Here is a 16,236-nt window from a genome sequence, read left to right as displayed (position 1 = left end):
AAGGCTGTCACACAGCTTTATACCAGCTCTCTGCCTGCCAGAGAGGCCATCTGCATATCGGGGTACTCTCAGGGGTCATTCCCCCCGCCCACCAAGCAGGGCCCTTAGTTTAACTGCAAACCTGGCCCACTGAGTCTTTTGGATCTGAAGAGCTCCGCAGCGGGTTATTTAATCTCCTGCCCTGTATTTAAAAAAGGAGCTCATCATCCTGAAGACCTGACAGATGAACGTCCGGTCTAGGCCCCGAGTGTCCTGGAATGGGGGCTGCCTGCACTGATCTAGCAGCTTTTTCCATCCTTTTCCTTTTGTTTTAACAGGAAGAACCCACCATCTCATGGCTTTAGAGCCCCAGCCGATGGAATTGTGCTGTTACCTCTCCCTCTCCCGTGACTGCAAGAAGCGGGGTTGAGAATGGGAGGGGCAGAGAGGGTTTCACTCGCTTTGCTGATTTGGAAAAATGCTGGAAAAGTTGACACTTCAGCCACGGCTGCCACGGAGCCAGTGGCTGAGCCTGCTTCATGCGCCACCAGCTGTCACCTGGGGTGAGGGGTGTTAGCAGCAGCTCTCCGACTAAGTCATGTGGCATCAGTTTTGAGAGCTGGGCAGCTGCAGCGGCACCTTGTGCTTAAGCTGTGGGCGCTCAGGCATCCTGATGGAAAGTGGCACATCAAAGTGGGATTTGTGAGGAGATCCTGCAGGCAGCTTCTCCTCTTGTCTCTGCCGGGGGAGGGAAAGGCCAGTTCGTCAGGTAGGCTACAAACCTTTTGCATCATGCTGCTGGCCAATCATTCTGACCAATGGCGTCTGCTTGCCTGATCTCCCTTCATTCAGCTGCATGGCCTTCCCTAAGTGAAGCACAAACAGAATATGGCCTTGAGGCTCTCTGGACCAATTAGGTCTGAATATTAACACAGCAAACCCAGGCAGCAGAGAGCACTGGACAGCCTCACTCCCTAGAGGAGAAAGACAGCCTAGCAAAGGCCTGTGACATGGCCAAGAGCTCTGTGGCCCAAATCTTTCAATTACTTGGGAATCAAATTTCTTCGCTTCAGCTTTCTCTTGCACAGAAACCATTAACCAGGAAAAACATAACACGAACAATCCACTGTCTTTCTCTAGGGCCTGTCATACCAGGATATCAAAGTGCTCAACAAGTGTCAGTTACAAGTCACAACAGACCAAAGTTATCTCACATTTTAAAGTGGAGTGAGAAGGCACGGAGAAATTGTGCAGATTTTCTATGGTCAACAAGTGAGTCATAGGCAGAGCTGTGAATAGAATCCACAAGTCTCGATTCCCATTCCATTATTTTAACAATTACAACCATACTAGCTGCATTACAAATGTTACATGACTTCACTGAGCAGGAGATATAATGCAGCTTAGAAACCCAGACTAATATTTTCCAAAGTGTTGCATCCGGTAATTTTAACAGAGAAATTTTTATCTGGCCCAGACATTTCCTGTTCTGCTAATATCCACAGCTGCACCTAACCCTCCATTTGTGCTCAGATACCATGAAGATGAGCATGACATAAAAATCTGGACAGACAGCTAGAAGGGCCTTTATGGTGATTGGGCATGTCTGGTGACAGACGGACAGATCAGCTTTTCTCTCCCTTTCTTTTTTGTGTCTCATGCTGTGTCTACACTTTAAAATTTGCTGTATTTGATATCAGGCTATAACTACCACAGCAGATAAACCAGGGTTCCACCTAATTCACTGTCTTGTTTCAGACTGTGGCAAACACCAGATGCTTCCAAGGAAGGTGTAAAATACACAGATTGGACTGTTTCTTCCTGACCCCAGCTAATGTTTGGTGGTGCACTCCACCTCCCACGCCAAGAGCACTCTCCTCTTTTGTGTTACTGCTCTTCTACCCATCTGTGCCTGGTTTTCATCAGTTTGTTTTGTCCGTGATCTGACTGGAGATTGTAGATGCCTGGGGGCAGAGGTCTTGCACTTGATGTGGCTCCCTGAGCCTCCCTCAGTGGGGGTTACAAAAAAGATTGTCCTTATTGTAGATCAGGTTAGCTGTGTTCAGCAGCCATTGCCAGGAAGTGCTTTTGGTCACCATATAACTAGAGGCCAGCCATGCTTTGTTGCCATGGATTCTCGATATGGCTGAGCTCACGTATAGTCATTTTCAATTCCAAAAATGGGGATGAGGTAGGCCTTCTCTGACAAGCACAGGGCTTGCACTCCCACCAAAGGATAACAGTAACACTCATTGACAAAGGCCCCAGTAATGACCTCAGCAGTAGTGACCACAGCAGTACAGAGTGACCTTGTCTGGGGTTCTATCCCTTTTCGGTCTCTGTCCCTGTTTCAGGCACGTCTCTGTGGTCCTTCTCTCAGCTCTCTCTCCCTAGATCTCTGTCTCATTGTACAAACTCTTCTCTAAAGTATTTCCAAAAATAGCTCTTGGTATGTGCCTCATTCATGAATGTCTCATTGCACGTGTGCTTGAAATGCAAATGATTCTGACTGGACATGTAGGTCATGTGGAATCCTTTTCCTTTCCCTGACTGGATAAGTGTTAACACCCCACTCCACACCCAATAGTGCAATGCCAGATAGCAAATTCAGAATTTGCTTCCTGAGAGTATTTTCTAATATCTATGATTATCCCTTCCACAGTTTGGAAGTGCAAAAGGGCACAACCAAGGTCAAGGAGAGGGCATTAAACAAATAGCTGCAGAATCATTCAGCTGTACTGATCACCTACAGCTACTCTACATGCAAGAACTGGTGTCAATTTTGGCAACAGCTCAGGATCACACAGCCCTGCAGGAAATATCACCCTGGACATATACAATAGCAGTAAGGATCTGAAGGCTCCAGCACACACTACCCCCCGGCCTGGCCTTTCCTAGGGTTGTGAACAAACAACCCAAAGCTGTTTCTCAGCCCCATCCCCAATGCCCCAGCTGTGTTCAACTCCAGGGCTGCGTCTACACGTGCACGCTACTTCGAAGTAGCGGCAGTAACTTCGAAATAGCGCCCGTCACGTCTACACGTGTTGGGCGCTATTTCGAAGTTGAAATCGACGTTAGGCGGCGAGACGTCGAAGTCGCTAACCCCATGAGCGGATGGGAATAGCGCCCTACTTCGACGTTCAACATCGAAGTAGGGACGTGTAGACGATCCGCGTCCCGCAACATCGAAATAGCGGGGTCCTCCATGGCGGCCATCAGCTGGGGGCTTGAGAGATACTCTCTCTCCAGCCCTTGCGGGGCTCTGTGGTCACCGTGGGCAGCAGCCCTTAGCCCAGGGCTTCTGGCTGCTGCTGCTGCAGCTGGGGGTCCGTGCTGCATATACAGGGTCTGCAACTAGTTGTTGGCTCTGTGTATCTTGCACTGTTTAATGAAAGTGTGTCTGGGAGGGGCCCTTTAAGGGAGCGGCTTGCTGTTGAGTCCGCCCCGTGACCCTGTCTGCAGCTGTGCCTGGCTCCCTTATTTCGATGTGTGCTACTTTGGCGTGTAGACGTTCCCTCGCTGTGCCTATTTCGATGTTGGGCTGAGCAACGTCGAAGTTGAACATCGACGTTGCCAGCCCTGGAGGACGTGTAGACGTTATTCATCGAAATAGCCTATTTCGATGTCGCAACATCGAAATAAACTATTTCGAAAGTTGGGTGCACGTGTAGACGTAGCCCAGGAGAATCACGTTGGAAAGCATTTCTCAAAGTGATGGGGCTGCCAAGGCGCACTTAAAATGAAACAACGAAATCCACTCAATTAGAGTTTGGGGGTTAGGCTGCCCTTTATCTCATGAAAAAAAGGATTAAAGCTCTCTGATCATTTATAAAGGGTTTATGAGTTTAAAGGAGAATTGAGCTTTTATTTGAACCATCACCTCACAGAAAAAACACAAAAACCATGCACGAGACAGCTCCACGCTAAAGTCAACATTGATGCAGAAATCCAGCATGGTCTGAGGCAAGCTCTGCTTTTGCCCACCTGAGACAAAGGTTGTTTGACAGCCAGGACATCTGTCTCAAGACAAAGCTCTTTGTATACCATGCAGTGGCTGTTCCAATGCTACTGTACACATGTGAAACCCAGACAACATAAAAGCGTTGTTTGAAGGCACTTGAACAATGTTATCAATGCAGCTGCAGGAGAATCCTAAATATCTCTTGGGACGATAGGTGCACAAACACTAGTGTCCTGGAAGAGTCAAACATGACCAGCACTGAAGCCATTATCATTCATCAACAACTTCATTGGACTGGTCACATGGTTCAGCTGTCTGATCAGCACCTCCCAAAACAGATTCTGTTTTCCAAGTCAGAGGAAGGACAGAGGAGTGTTGGGGGTCAGCGGAAGTGATATAAGGACATGCTGAAGGCACACATGAAAAAGTGTAGCATCGGTGTCGACACTTGGGAGAACCTGGCCCAAGACCATCCCCAGTGGAGAAAGACGATCTGGGAAGGGGTGGCGCAATTTGAGAGGTCCTGCCGCAGTGCAGACAAGGAGAGGCGGAGAAGAAGAAAGGAGCATCAAAAGCGGCCCCTCCAACAGCTACCAACACCTGCCCCTCCTGTGATAAGATCTGCAGCTCCAGAATCGGGCTGATCAACCATCAACAGATTCACAAATAGGAGGGTGACATGAAGAGATCCCACTAGTTATCAAGTGACCACCAAGAAGAAGAGAAGGCACACACAATTTTTGCTTCCAGCCCAGGGATCTGACGCTACTCCCACTGACTTTAATAGCTACTCCTCTTCCTGCCTCGCCTGTATTCGTAACCTTGCAACTATGGCGTATCCCATCAGCTCAGATATTCAGCCAAGTAACTCTCACTCGGAACTTGGAAGGCTTTAAGTATTTGTTACTTAGTAACTCAACTGCACTTGCTTCTGGAACCAACTTGTCCATGTAACTCAGGCTCAGGTCAACAACAGCCATACCTCCTGTTAGTTCCTGAATGAGCAATCTCTTGAGACACTGAAGACTTGCTCCACCACATCATGTGCTGATGTCACTATTATTTGTTGAGCACAGAAAATCCACTCAATGCTGCACAAATATATCAGAAAACAAAGGCTGAGCGTCGGAGGCTTTATAATTTTGTTTAATATGTTTTCATTTGGTTGGTACTCCTGTATTTCATTCAGCCTGTTAATATTTGCGTGGTTGAAATTGTTCATTATTGTCTGGGTAGACTTTGCTGCCTTCCCAGAACTCTCTCTTTCTGGTCACCCCCTGTGATCACGATCTCCCACGACAGCTATAATATGGCAGAGCAATGATTCTGTCAATCGATATGGAGAGCAGGATACAGAACTTTCACTGGATGGTGGTGGTGGTAGGCAACCTGCAGCCCATGGGCCTCATGCAGCTCCCTGGGGCACCATCTGTGGCCGATGGACCCTTCCCCATGTGCCTCTTGCATACTGAGACACCAGAACCCCACTCTTCCTACTGTTCCCTCTCCCTCCCAGCACTTTGGGAGGGGGGGGCACAAATTGCCTGATCCATCCCTGCTCCTCTTCCTCCATTCCAGAGCTGTAAAACCGCGAGTCAGCTGTTCAGTGTTCCAGCTCTGGGAGGGAGAGGAAGGAGCAGGACAGAGTGCCAAGCAGGTCATTTGTATGCTCCACAAGTTCTGGGAAGGACAGGAAGGAGCAGGTAAGTGCAGAGCTCCAGTGCCTCAGCACTCGAGAGGTGGGTGGGGGAGGGGAGCAGACAGCTGGGACACAGGGCTGCAGGTGGAACCCCACTGAGGGGCAGGAAGGCCATTCATGTGGCCCTCTCACCATTCATGGTTGCCCATTCCTGCTCTAGACAGTGGAACTCACTCCCAGGGGATAACAGAAGCCATGGGCTTCATGGTCATCACAACTAAATGCAAAACTCACTTTATCTTAACTTTAGCTCAGTAAATTTTACACTCAGACACAAAGAAAACACCCCTATCAAAAAAAACAGACTTTTCCCTCTGCCCAAGAATGGATTTGGAGTCAGCCCAGCCATGAACAAGATGCTTGTGCCAGTAGCCCCAGCATGAGGAAGAGTTGTACACTTGTCACTAAGGCAAGCCGAATCTTCCACAAGAACTAAGGCAGGTGAAAATTGTCATCTCTTTCCATCTTCACAAACTGTCTGTGAGAAGGTTGTGATGTTCCTGAATAAATTAGTTCCTCAGAATTACTTGCCAGATAGTCATTTGCAAAGGGGATTCTTGTGGGCTTTCAAGGACAGGATAAGGGATGAAGGTTGGCTGGGGAGTGGGGGGCTATATATGGGGGACAGAGCAAACTAATGGCTAGTGCACTGGTTTGGGAGACCTGGATTAGATCCCCAACTCTGTCAGTGATCTGTAATGTGACCTCAGGAAGTCACTTCATCTCTTTCTTTCCTCTCCCACTCCGGCTACATCTACACTAGCACAAATCTTGGAAATGGCCATGCAAATAGCCATTTCGAAGATTACTAATGAGGCGCTGAAATGCATATTCAGCACCTCATTAGAATGCCAGCGGCCACAGCTCTTTGAAATTGCTGCTTTTCGCTGCCGCGCGGCTTGTCCAAACAGGGCTCCTCTTCTAAAGGACCCTGGGAACTTCGAAATCCTCTCATTCCTATCTGCTGATAGGAATAAGGGGATTTCAAAGTTGGTGGGGTCCTTTTGAAAAAGGCCCCCATCTGGACAAGCTGCACAGCAGCAAAAAGGGGCAATTGCGAAGAACCGCAGCTGCCGACGTGCTAATGAGGCGCTGAATATGCATTTCAGCACCTCATTAGTAATCTTCAAAACAGCCATTTGCATGGCCATTTCCAAGATTTGTGCTAGTGTAGACATGGCCTCTGTGTCTGTCTTCTCTAGTTAAGCCAGGGGTTGTTAAATATCATTGCACTGTGACCCCGTTCTGACAAGAAGAATTACTACACAAACCCAGTGCCTTGTGTCACCCTAGAATAGTTAATATTTCAAATTAAAAAATCAATATAAGGCCATCTCTACAGAAAGTAGCCCTTAAATATTTAAATTCACAGTGCCATCACAACAGAGAGGTAGCCGTGTTAGTCTGTGTTCTAACAAAACAAAACAGCAATCATGTAGCACTTTAAAGACTAACAAAATGATTTATTAGGTGATGAGCTTTTGTGGGACAGACCCACTTCATCAGATCGATGTAATTTCCAGTCCAGACCCAAATATATAACAGAGAGATCAAAAAAATTGCAATAAAAACTGACAAATCAAACATATAGAACTGAAGGAGGGGGTTGAGGGATGGGGGATGATGTTAAGTGTCTTGCCTGAGATAATTACGGACATCAAAGGAAGGGAAGCAGTCCTTGTAATGCGTGAGATAATTGCTGTCTATGTTCATACCAAGTGTTAATGTGTCAAATTTGACTATGAACCCCAATTCATAAATCTCCCTATGCCTTCAGTCCCATGTATTTCATATGTCAGTTTTTATTGCAATTTTTTGGACCTCTGTGTTATATAGATGTCAGTCTGTACTGAAAATGCTATTGATCTGAAGAAGTGGGTCTGTGCCACGAATGCTCATCACCTAATAAATCATTTTGTTAGTCTGTAAAATGCTACATGACTGCTGGTTTGTTTTGTTAGAATACCACCACAAGACAAGCTCTATATCCTACAGTGAAACAATAAAAAAAAGTGTGTTATTAATGGGAGGGATGAGCTTGTATTGATGAACGGTCATCCTGGAAGCAGGACTCCGTGTGGCTGGGGTAGATGGTGATCAGCTCCAACAGTGAAACGGAGGTGTTTGCTTTTAAGTCAGGCCAGTGATGAAAAGCCATCTTCACACAGGTAGGTGGGTGGAAAGGGATGAGCCCTTTCAATGTTTCAGATGGCCTAGATATTATTCTCACACAGAAATCCAGAATTAAGGAGGAGGTTGTTCAGAAAATCTCCACATGTGTCTCATCACAGAAAAGCCGTGTCTACACGTGCACGCTACTTTGAAGTAACGGCACTAACTTCGAAATAGCGCCCGTCACGGCTACACGTGTAGGGTGCTATTTCAATGTTAACATCGACGTTAAGCAGCGAGATGTCGAAGCCGCTAACCCCATGAGGGGATAGGAATAGCGCCCTACTTTGACGTTCAACGTCGAAGTAGGGACCGTGTAGTCGTTGCGCGTCCCGCAACATCGAAATTGCGGGGTCCTCCATGGCGGCCATCACCTGAGGGGTTGAGAGACGCTCTCTACAGCCCGTCAGCTTAATGGTGGCCATGTGGAGCGGCCCCTTAAAGGTCCCCGCCCCCTCCCTTTCTGTGGAGGAAGCTGAGAGAGCGTGCAGGCAGCAGCAATAACACGCGGCCAGCCTGCACGCTCTTCAGCAGCCCCAAGAACCCCCCAGCGCACCGATGGCCGCCCGGCAGCCCCCCCAGCACCCCCAGGGGACCCCCCCCCAAGGGGAGCCAGGGCAGCCAGGCTGGCAGCCAGGCCGGCAAGCGGCAGCGGGACCCCTCCTGGACGGAGGCCGAGCTTCGGGACATGCTGGGGCTCTGGAGCGAGGAGGAGGTGCTCCAGGTAATGGGGAGCAAGAGGTGGAACGCGGATGCGTTCGTTCGGCTGGCCGAGGGCCTGGCCGCCCGGGGTCACCCCGCCCGCGCTCCGGACCATGTCCGGAGTAAAGTCAAAGAGCTGTGGCAGGGTTACGCCCGGGCCCGGGATGCGGCCGGCCGATCTGGGGCCGCCCCCGTCACTTGCCCCTTTTACAGAGAGCTAAGGGACATCCTGGGCCCCCGGCACACCTCCTCCCCTCCGGCCACTCTTGACACCTCGGCTGAGGAGCCCCAGCAGGCCCTGGAGCCGGAGTCCGCCCTGGAGGTAAGCCCCGCACCCCGGGGCCCCCCCCCGAAGCCCACCCCCGGGGCATCGCAGCAGGAGGAGGAGGAGGAGGAGGAAGGGGACTCCTCCTCCGCTGAGACGGGGCTGCACATCCTCCTCCCATCCCGGAGCAGCAGCCGGGAGTCCGCCCCCCGGGTGTCCCCGGACAGTGGGAGTGGACCTACAGGTATGTACCCCCCCTGGTGTACACCCCTGGGGTTGAGGGGTGGGGGTAATAGATATGTGGCCAGGGCCCTCCACATGCCCAGATGGCCATGGCCCCAAGGACATCAGTGCCATGTCCCTCACAGGAGGGCATCAGCCCCTGCCCCCCCCGCCCCCCAGCACGACAGTGCCATGCCCCATCCCCGGGGCAGGTGGGAGCGGAAACTCTAGGGTCCCCCGGGAGGAGGGGGTGGGACACCCTGCAGCAGCAGCAGCAGCAGCATGTGATGGAGTGGGGGGAGTGCAAATGCGAGACTCAGGCTATATATGAGCAACAAGCTGAATAGCTCCCAGGGGCAAAGGATGATCCTGGGGCTACAAAAGCAGGTGACATCTCTGCCCTGAACAAAGAGGAGGGAGGAGCCGAGCTGGCTTTGAATCGGGGCGGGGGCCGCAGGTAGAGGCTAGGGGAAGGGAGAGCTGGAAGGCAGCCAGCCTGAGGAGGGGGAAAGGTACCCCCCAGAGGGGCACCCCTTGGGGTCTTCTCCCCAGGACGGGTTGGAAGGACCGTCTCTGACTGCTGTACTGTTGCTCCTGGGAGAAACTGGGCATCTGTGGCCTAAGAAACCTCTCCTGTCAGACCCTGCTGAGTGAAGTGAGAGTCACTCCCGCCGGGGGACGGGGTGCAGTGCAGGGGGACCCGTGAACCCCATCACAGCAGCATCTCCCGGGGACGGGGATGGGGAACCTGCAGCACAGGGGTGGGGGAACAAGGGCCACCGCTCGGGGCCCACACTAACGTCTGTATCCACTCTTCCTCCCCGCCTCCTGTGTTCCACAGCTGCACCATTGGAAGGACCGGAGAGCGCCGGCGAGGCATCAGTGGTCCTGGAAACCCCTCCGGGGCCATCGCTCCAGGCCAGCCCCTCGGCGGACTGACCGGCTCCATGGCAGGCAAGACGGCGGACCCAGCAACACCACACGCCGGCGATAGACCCCCAGCTGCTGGCCATCCATCGTCAGCAGCTGGAGGTCGCGGAGCAGCGTCTGCGGGTGGAGCAACGCCGCCTCCACCTCCAGGAGTGGGCGCTGGCCTGGCGCCAAGAGGCATGGGGGGGCCTACATGGAGACCTTCAACTGCCTCGTGGACTACCTGGCCCCCCATGCTGCGCCGGCCGCCGCTGCGCCCACCCTGAGTGCTCCACCCGCCGCGCCACCCACTGCTCTGCTCATCGCCGCGCCGTCCGCTGTCGCCCCATCACCCGCCACCGAGGGCTGGACCGCCGAGGGACACCTGGGGCCAGCTGAGACTCGCCAGACGTATCTTCCAGTCCGCCCGGCCCCCAGCCAGCCCCGGACAGGGCTGCGGCCGAGGAGGGGCTCCCGGCCGCCCACCCCCAGTGCCGGACTATAGGGGCGTGGGGCCCAGGATGTGGGCGCCCCCCCGGTATATAGTTTTGGGACTTATTTATTTGTGCCCCCTGTTTGCCCCGTCCCCCCCCCATGTAAATAGTTCTCCCCTTCCTTGTAATCCCTGGTTTTCTGTTTTTTGGACATATAATATATGCAAACTTTTTTATTATTCACTTATATAATAGTTTAGTTAGAAGGTCTTGTATATAGTTTGTTGTTATTAGTTAAAAAAACAGTTCAAAGAAAACCAGTTTCATTTTACCAACAAGTGCGTGCTTTTATTTGTCCAGGAAAAGTCGGGGGGGGGGGTGCTGTTGGGTGCTCCATGGTGTGGGCGTAGGGGCAGGGAGTGTTGTGGAGGAAAGGGCGGGCAGTGGGGGGCCTGGCAGAGTTCACCCCGCGGCCTCATCAAAGTGGGCCCGCAGGGCCTCCCGGACCCGGGGCCCTTCGGGGTCCACCTGGCGACTGGGGGCAGCGGGTGGCTGGACATCGGCCCTGCCGGCCTCCACAGCCCAGCCCTGAAAAAAGGCCTGCCCCTTGCTCTCCACCAAATTGTGTAGGGTGCAACAGGCACCCACAATCTGGGGGATGTTGTTGGGGCCCGCATCCAAGCAGGTCAGGAAACATCTCCAGCGCCCTTTGAGGTGGCCAAATGAGCGCACCACCACCTGGCACACGTGGTTCAGGCGCTGGTTGAAGCGCTCCTGGCTGGCAGAGAGATGGCCCGTGTACGGGTGCATGAGCCAGGGCCGGAGGGGGTATGCCGCATCTGCGATGACGCAGAGGGGCATGGTGGTGTCCCCCGCAGGGATCTCCCGCTGGGAGATGTAGGTTCCCACCTCCAGCCAGCACAGGCCCGAGTTCCAGAAAACCCGGGCGTCATGGGTGCTGCCAGGCCAGCCCACATAAACGTCCTGGAAACGGCCCCGGCTGTCCACCAAGGCCTGGAAGACCACTGAGTGGTAGCCCTTGTGGTTTACGTAGCGTCCTCCACTGTGTTGCGGGGTGCGGATGGGGATGTGAGTCCCATCCAGAGCCCCGAAGCAATTGGGGAAGCCCAGCGTGGCAAAGCCCGCGATGGTGGCATCTGGGTCCCCCAGCCTCACGAGCCTGTGCAGGAGCATGGTGTTGATGACACGCACAACCTGCAGGGGAAGCAGATGGGAGAGCACCAATGAGGGGTGAGCAGGGTGTGCGTGGCCCTGCCCTGCCCGGGCCCCCCTCCCCTCCCCTGCCCTGCCCTGCCCTGCCAGGGCCCCCCTGCCCGCCCCTCCCCCCCTGGGTCCTCTTACCTCCATGAGGAGAACCCCGACGGTGGCCTTGCCGACGCCAAACTGCTGTCCCACGGATCGGTAGCTGTCTGGAGTGGCCAGCTTCCAGACAGCGATGCCGACCCATTTCTCCACTGGGAGGGCACGCCGCATGGCGGTGTCCTGGTGCCTGAGTGCGGGGGTGAGCCACTGGCACAGCTCCATAAATGTCTGAAGGCTCATCCTAAAGTTCCTGAGCCAGCGGTCGTCGTCCCACTCCCCAAGCACCAGCCGCTCCCACCAGTCGGTGCTGGTGGGGTAGCTCCACAGGCGGCGGCGTGTGAGGCGGGGCGGGGGCGGTTGGGGTGCTGCACGGTTGGGGGTTGAGTCCTGCTCCCCTGCAGGCTGCTCCTCCTCCGGTGTAGCAAGGAGGTGCTCAGCTGCCTCCCGCATGGCATGGATCAGGGCAAGCCCTGCTCCTGCAGGGAGGGCTGGGTGGACCTCTGGCTGCTGCCGCTGCTGCTGCTGCTGCTGGGGGTCCATGACTGCGTCACCCGAGGTCTGCGTGCCTATGGCTCTTCAGACCGCGTGCTGTGCAGGCTGAGTGTGTCTGGGAAGGGCCCTTTAAGGGAGCGGCTAGCTGTTGCCCCGGAAGCGCTAGTCCGCCCTGTGACCCTGTCTGCAGCTGTGCCTGGCATCCCTATTTCGATGTGTGCTACTTTGGCGCGTAGACGTTCCCTCGCAGCGCCTATTTCGATGTGGTGCTGCGCAACGTCGATGTTGAACATCGACGTTGCCAGCCGTGGAGGACGTGTAGACGTTATTCATTGAAATAGGCTACTTCGAAGTAGGCTTCACGTGTAGACGTAGCTAAAAGGTCCAGTCATGTTCCTTTCAGTGTAGGAGACATAACAGCATTTACAGTTGCTTCTCCATTAATGGGATTTCTCATCCACGCCTATATTTTCCGATCCCTTTCAGGGAAGTCGTCTGGAAATAGTTTAAGGCTTTCCAAGTGGCTGCCAATAATGGATTAAAAGTCATGCTTTGGCAAAGAATTTTGATCCAAACAGTCATCCAGTTAAAAAAACATCACCACCACCATCCGCACGAACATACCCCAAGAAAAGTTGACTGAGCCAACTTTCAATTTTGTCAGTGAGAAAAACGATGGAAGCTTATAACCCTTGAACATGTGCAGCCAGAACGAGAGGCAGGGGAAGACAATGTCTTCTCAACTGCCAGCCTGGCCCTGACCAAACCCCACGCACACCCCTTCATGAGTCTCCCCAGTTTCCCAGGGCTGTCTGGGCTGCTGTACTGCCAGCCTCTCAAGGCTGGGAAGGCTGGGGCCTGGCACCAGCTGCATTCTGGGGTCAGGAGCGCCGCTTGCCATGCACCGTCCAGGGCCAAGAGAGTTGCATAACCTCCATGTCTGTGGGCCCACCCTCACCATGCTCCAGGAAGGCTGAGGCTGCACTCTGTCCACTCTTCCCACACCCGTGATCCTGCCTGGGCCAGAGAAGGCTGGGGCAGCATATTACCCTCCCTCCTTACCCCGTACTCCCAGGCTGGAGGGGAAAGCCTGGGGCTGCACACCACATACGGGGAGATTGGTGGCCTGCCCTTACGATGGAGAGGGCACTTGGCTTCCATGGGATGCTGGGGGTCAGGACTGGGGACTCAGGCAGAAGTGGGAGGGTGGGGGCTTGCCTTTCCCAGCACTAGATTCACCCACTGCCCATGCCCTTGAAGTGAGATATATAGAAATGTCAGAAATGTCTGCCAGGTAAGCCAGCAAAGCACACCAGGTGGCATCCACAAACTTGTTTGGCCAGAGGGGAATCTTTGTCCGAAAGCAAATCACTCACTTCCTCTCTGAGATCAGACAAGTAACCAAGAACCTTTCCCAGTGACCACCACCTCTCTTCTGTGTGGTAAGCAACGGACAGTGCTCAGATGCCATCTCATCTCACAAAAACCCACAGACAGGGAATAACGTTTGTTGAGCAACTCTTGACAAAGTGGCCCATGCAAACAGCTTCATTGAGAACTTGCTTTAGAATGGGTGCCATCTTCAGTTAGTTAGTGCAGCTTAGGGCTTGCCTGTATCACAATGAGTCCAAATGGCTTGCAGTGTAACAGCCTGCAACTGGGAAACTAGCCTGCTGCTTTTTCCAGTCATAGCATGAGCACCGTCCCTGAATATTCCTTTCAGCGTGCTGCCGTTCCAAGCTGGAATCAGAGACAAAAGCATCCAAAAGTGCAAAGAGCTTTTCCCCTGTAGCACACTGTAGTAATGACCACCAAAACAGAAATTCTTGGAGTTGTCATTCTCACACTGTACATCTGTCAGCATCTGCACAGCAGCTGGGGCATCTATCATCTCAAGTAGAAGAGGAGGAAAAAAGGGACTCCGCTTGATTCTGGCCATCTTTCCTTCAGTTACATCATTTGCCATACTGTGAATATACCTGACAAAAAGATCATTAGACAGGAGAACTGAAGCAAGTGGAGTCACTCCACCTTACCCCTCCATAATCAGAACCATTTTCTTGGCACATTAGAGAAAAAACGTTTCTCCAGCAGTTTGCGGTTTTTCAGTTTAAGTTGCCTAAGATGACACATGCAAGGGGACTGAGAGACTCTCTCACCTGCTGGAGCTGTGGTCCTCAGTACTATTGTCTGGCCCTGTAGCACCAAGTGGTTTTGTTTGAAAAGAACGATGCCCTGTCGGCAAGTGCCACGAGATTTTAGACAGTTTTAAGCAATTCTTTGCCAGAACTTCACCACACACTGTGGCCATGAGTCCAAACCAGTCCATTGAAATCTATAATCCAAATATTGCGGATCACATTTGCGGTTCCTTGATTTCTTAAACTGCTGTCCAGATCCTCATTGTCAGTCCCTTTTTTGCAGTGAGTGGCAATTAACTCCCCTTCATTTCCACCTCCCTGCCTCCACTTTGCTTCAGAAATTGGTTAGTTGCTACAATGGTGACAGAGAGGTAGCTGTGTTAGTGTGTATTCTATCAAAACAAAAAAGCAGCCCAGTAGCACTTAAAAGACTAACAAATGATTTATTAGGTGATGAGCTTTCATGAGACACACCCACTTCTTCAGACCCTGAAGATATCTTACAACATACCTTCCTGAAGATCTGAAGAAGTGGGTCTGTCCCACGAAAGCTCATCACCTAATAAATCATTTTGTTTGTCTTTAAAGTGCTACTGGGCTGGTTTTTGTTTTAGTTGCCTCAAGTATTTCTGCAGCAAATTTTCAAACTGATTTCGGTCACCACAAACTCAGTCCATTGCTAGGAAATTATTTGAGACTGTTCCGACCAGTGCAGGCCTGAGAGAGGAAAGGGCACACAAGACTGGCGTTGTGGTATCGGTGCCAAACAGGGCAATTGCCAGCGGTCCTGTGAAAGTGAGGCACTTTGGCTTTGAGTGCAGTCCTGCATGAGTGGATAGGCTCAGGCTTCAGCGTTCTGCTTTAGACCCCACCGAATCTAATGCCAGCCCTGGCAACCCCATTAAAATGAACTCATGACCCACTTTGGAGCTGCAAACAGTCTGAGAACTGTTGAGTTAGACTATAGGCTCTCTGGGCCGGGATTGTCTCTCAGCAGATATTTGACAGCACAATGGGGCCCCCAATATCAATTCATGCCTCCCGGGGGCTCCCATAATATAAAAGATATAATGAGAACTGTGGGCTGTCATTTATCTGATGCCGTATGTTTCAGTGTACAGAACTCAAACTCTGGACATAGGATGGGAACCTACAGAATTTATATTTATCTGAATAAATACGTAATTAATAAATATTTATAGAAAATACATGCAGGAGCCACATAAACAAGGAGGGAGTGAATTTGTTTAAAAATTAGAGAGAAAAAATCTTGGGAAACTTTTGGAAGAATTCAGCCATCGCAGTGGCATGTATGATATGTACGTTGGGTATGGGAAGCTACCGCTGATTTGTAGAATATCTGTACTAGAGCTCAAAACACGTCTGCTGTTTGTGATATTGGGTCTGACCGTACCTGGCTTTTGTGGCATTTACTGTGGTTTAGGAATACCACCAAAGCTGACTAAAACTATCTCGGTGTGACAACCCCTCATAGTTCATATCGTCAACATACTAGTGTGCTAGCAAGTTCTTGGAATGTATTGGAGACAATTTTTTATTTCAGGAAGTAGAGACAGCTATGATGGAATATGCTGGTCCAGATTTGATTTTAACGAACAGGGAGGAACTGGCTGAGAACTTGAAAGTGGAAGGCAGCCTGAATGAAAATGAACATGAAATGATAGAATTCAAGATTCTAAGGAATGGTGGGAGGGAGAACAGCAAAATGAAGTCAATGGATTTCAAGAAGGCAGACATCAGTAAACTCAGGGAACTGGTAGGTAAGATCCCATGCAAAACAGGTCTAAAAGGATAGACAACTGAAGATAGTTGGCAGTTTTTCAGAGAGGCATGTTGTAAGACACAAAAAGTAATCTTTCTGTTCTATTCTGTGCTGATTAGGCCTCAGCTGGAGAACTGTCTCCAGTTTAGGGCAT

Source organism: Carettochelys insculpta, chromosome 3 (genome assembly GCF_033958435.1).
Source record: "Carettochelys insculpta isolate YL-2023 chromosome 3, ASM3395843v1, whole genome shotgun sequence".
Lineage (NCBI taxonomy): Eukaryota > Metazoa > Chordata > Testudines > Carettochelyidae > Carettochelys > Carettochelys insculpta.
Note: the sequence above shows the minus strand (reverse complement) of the source record.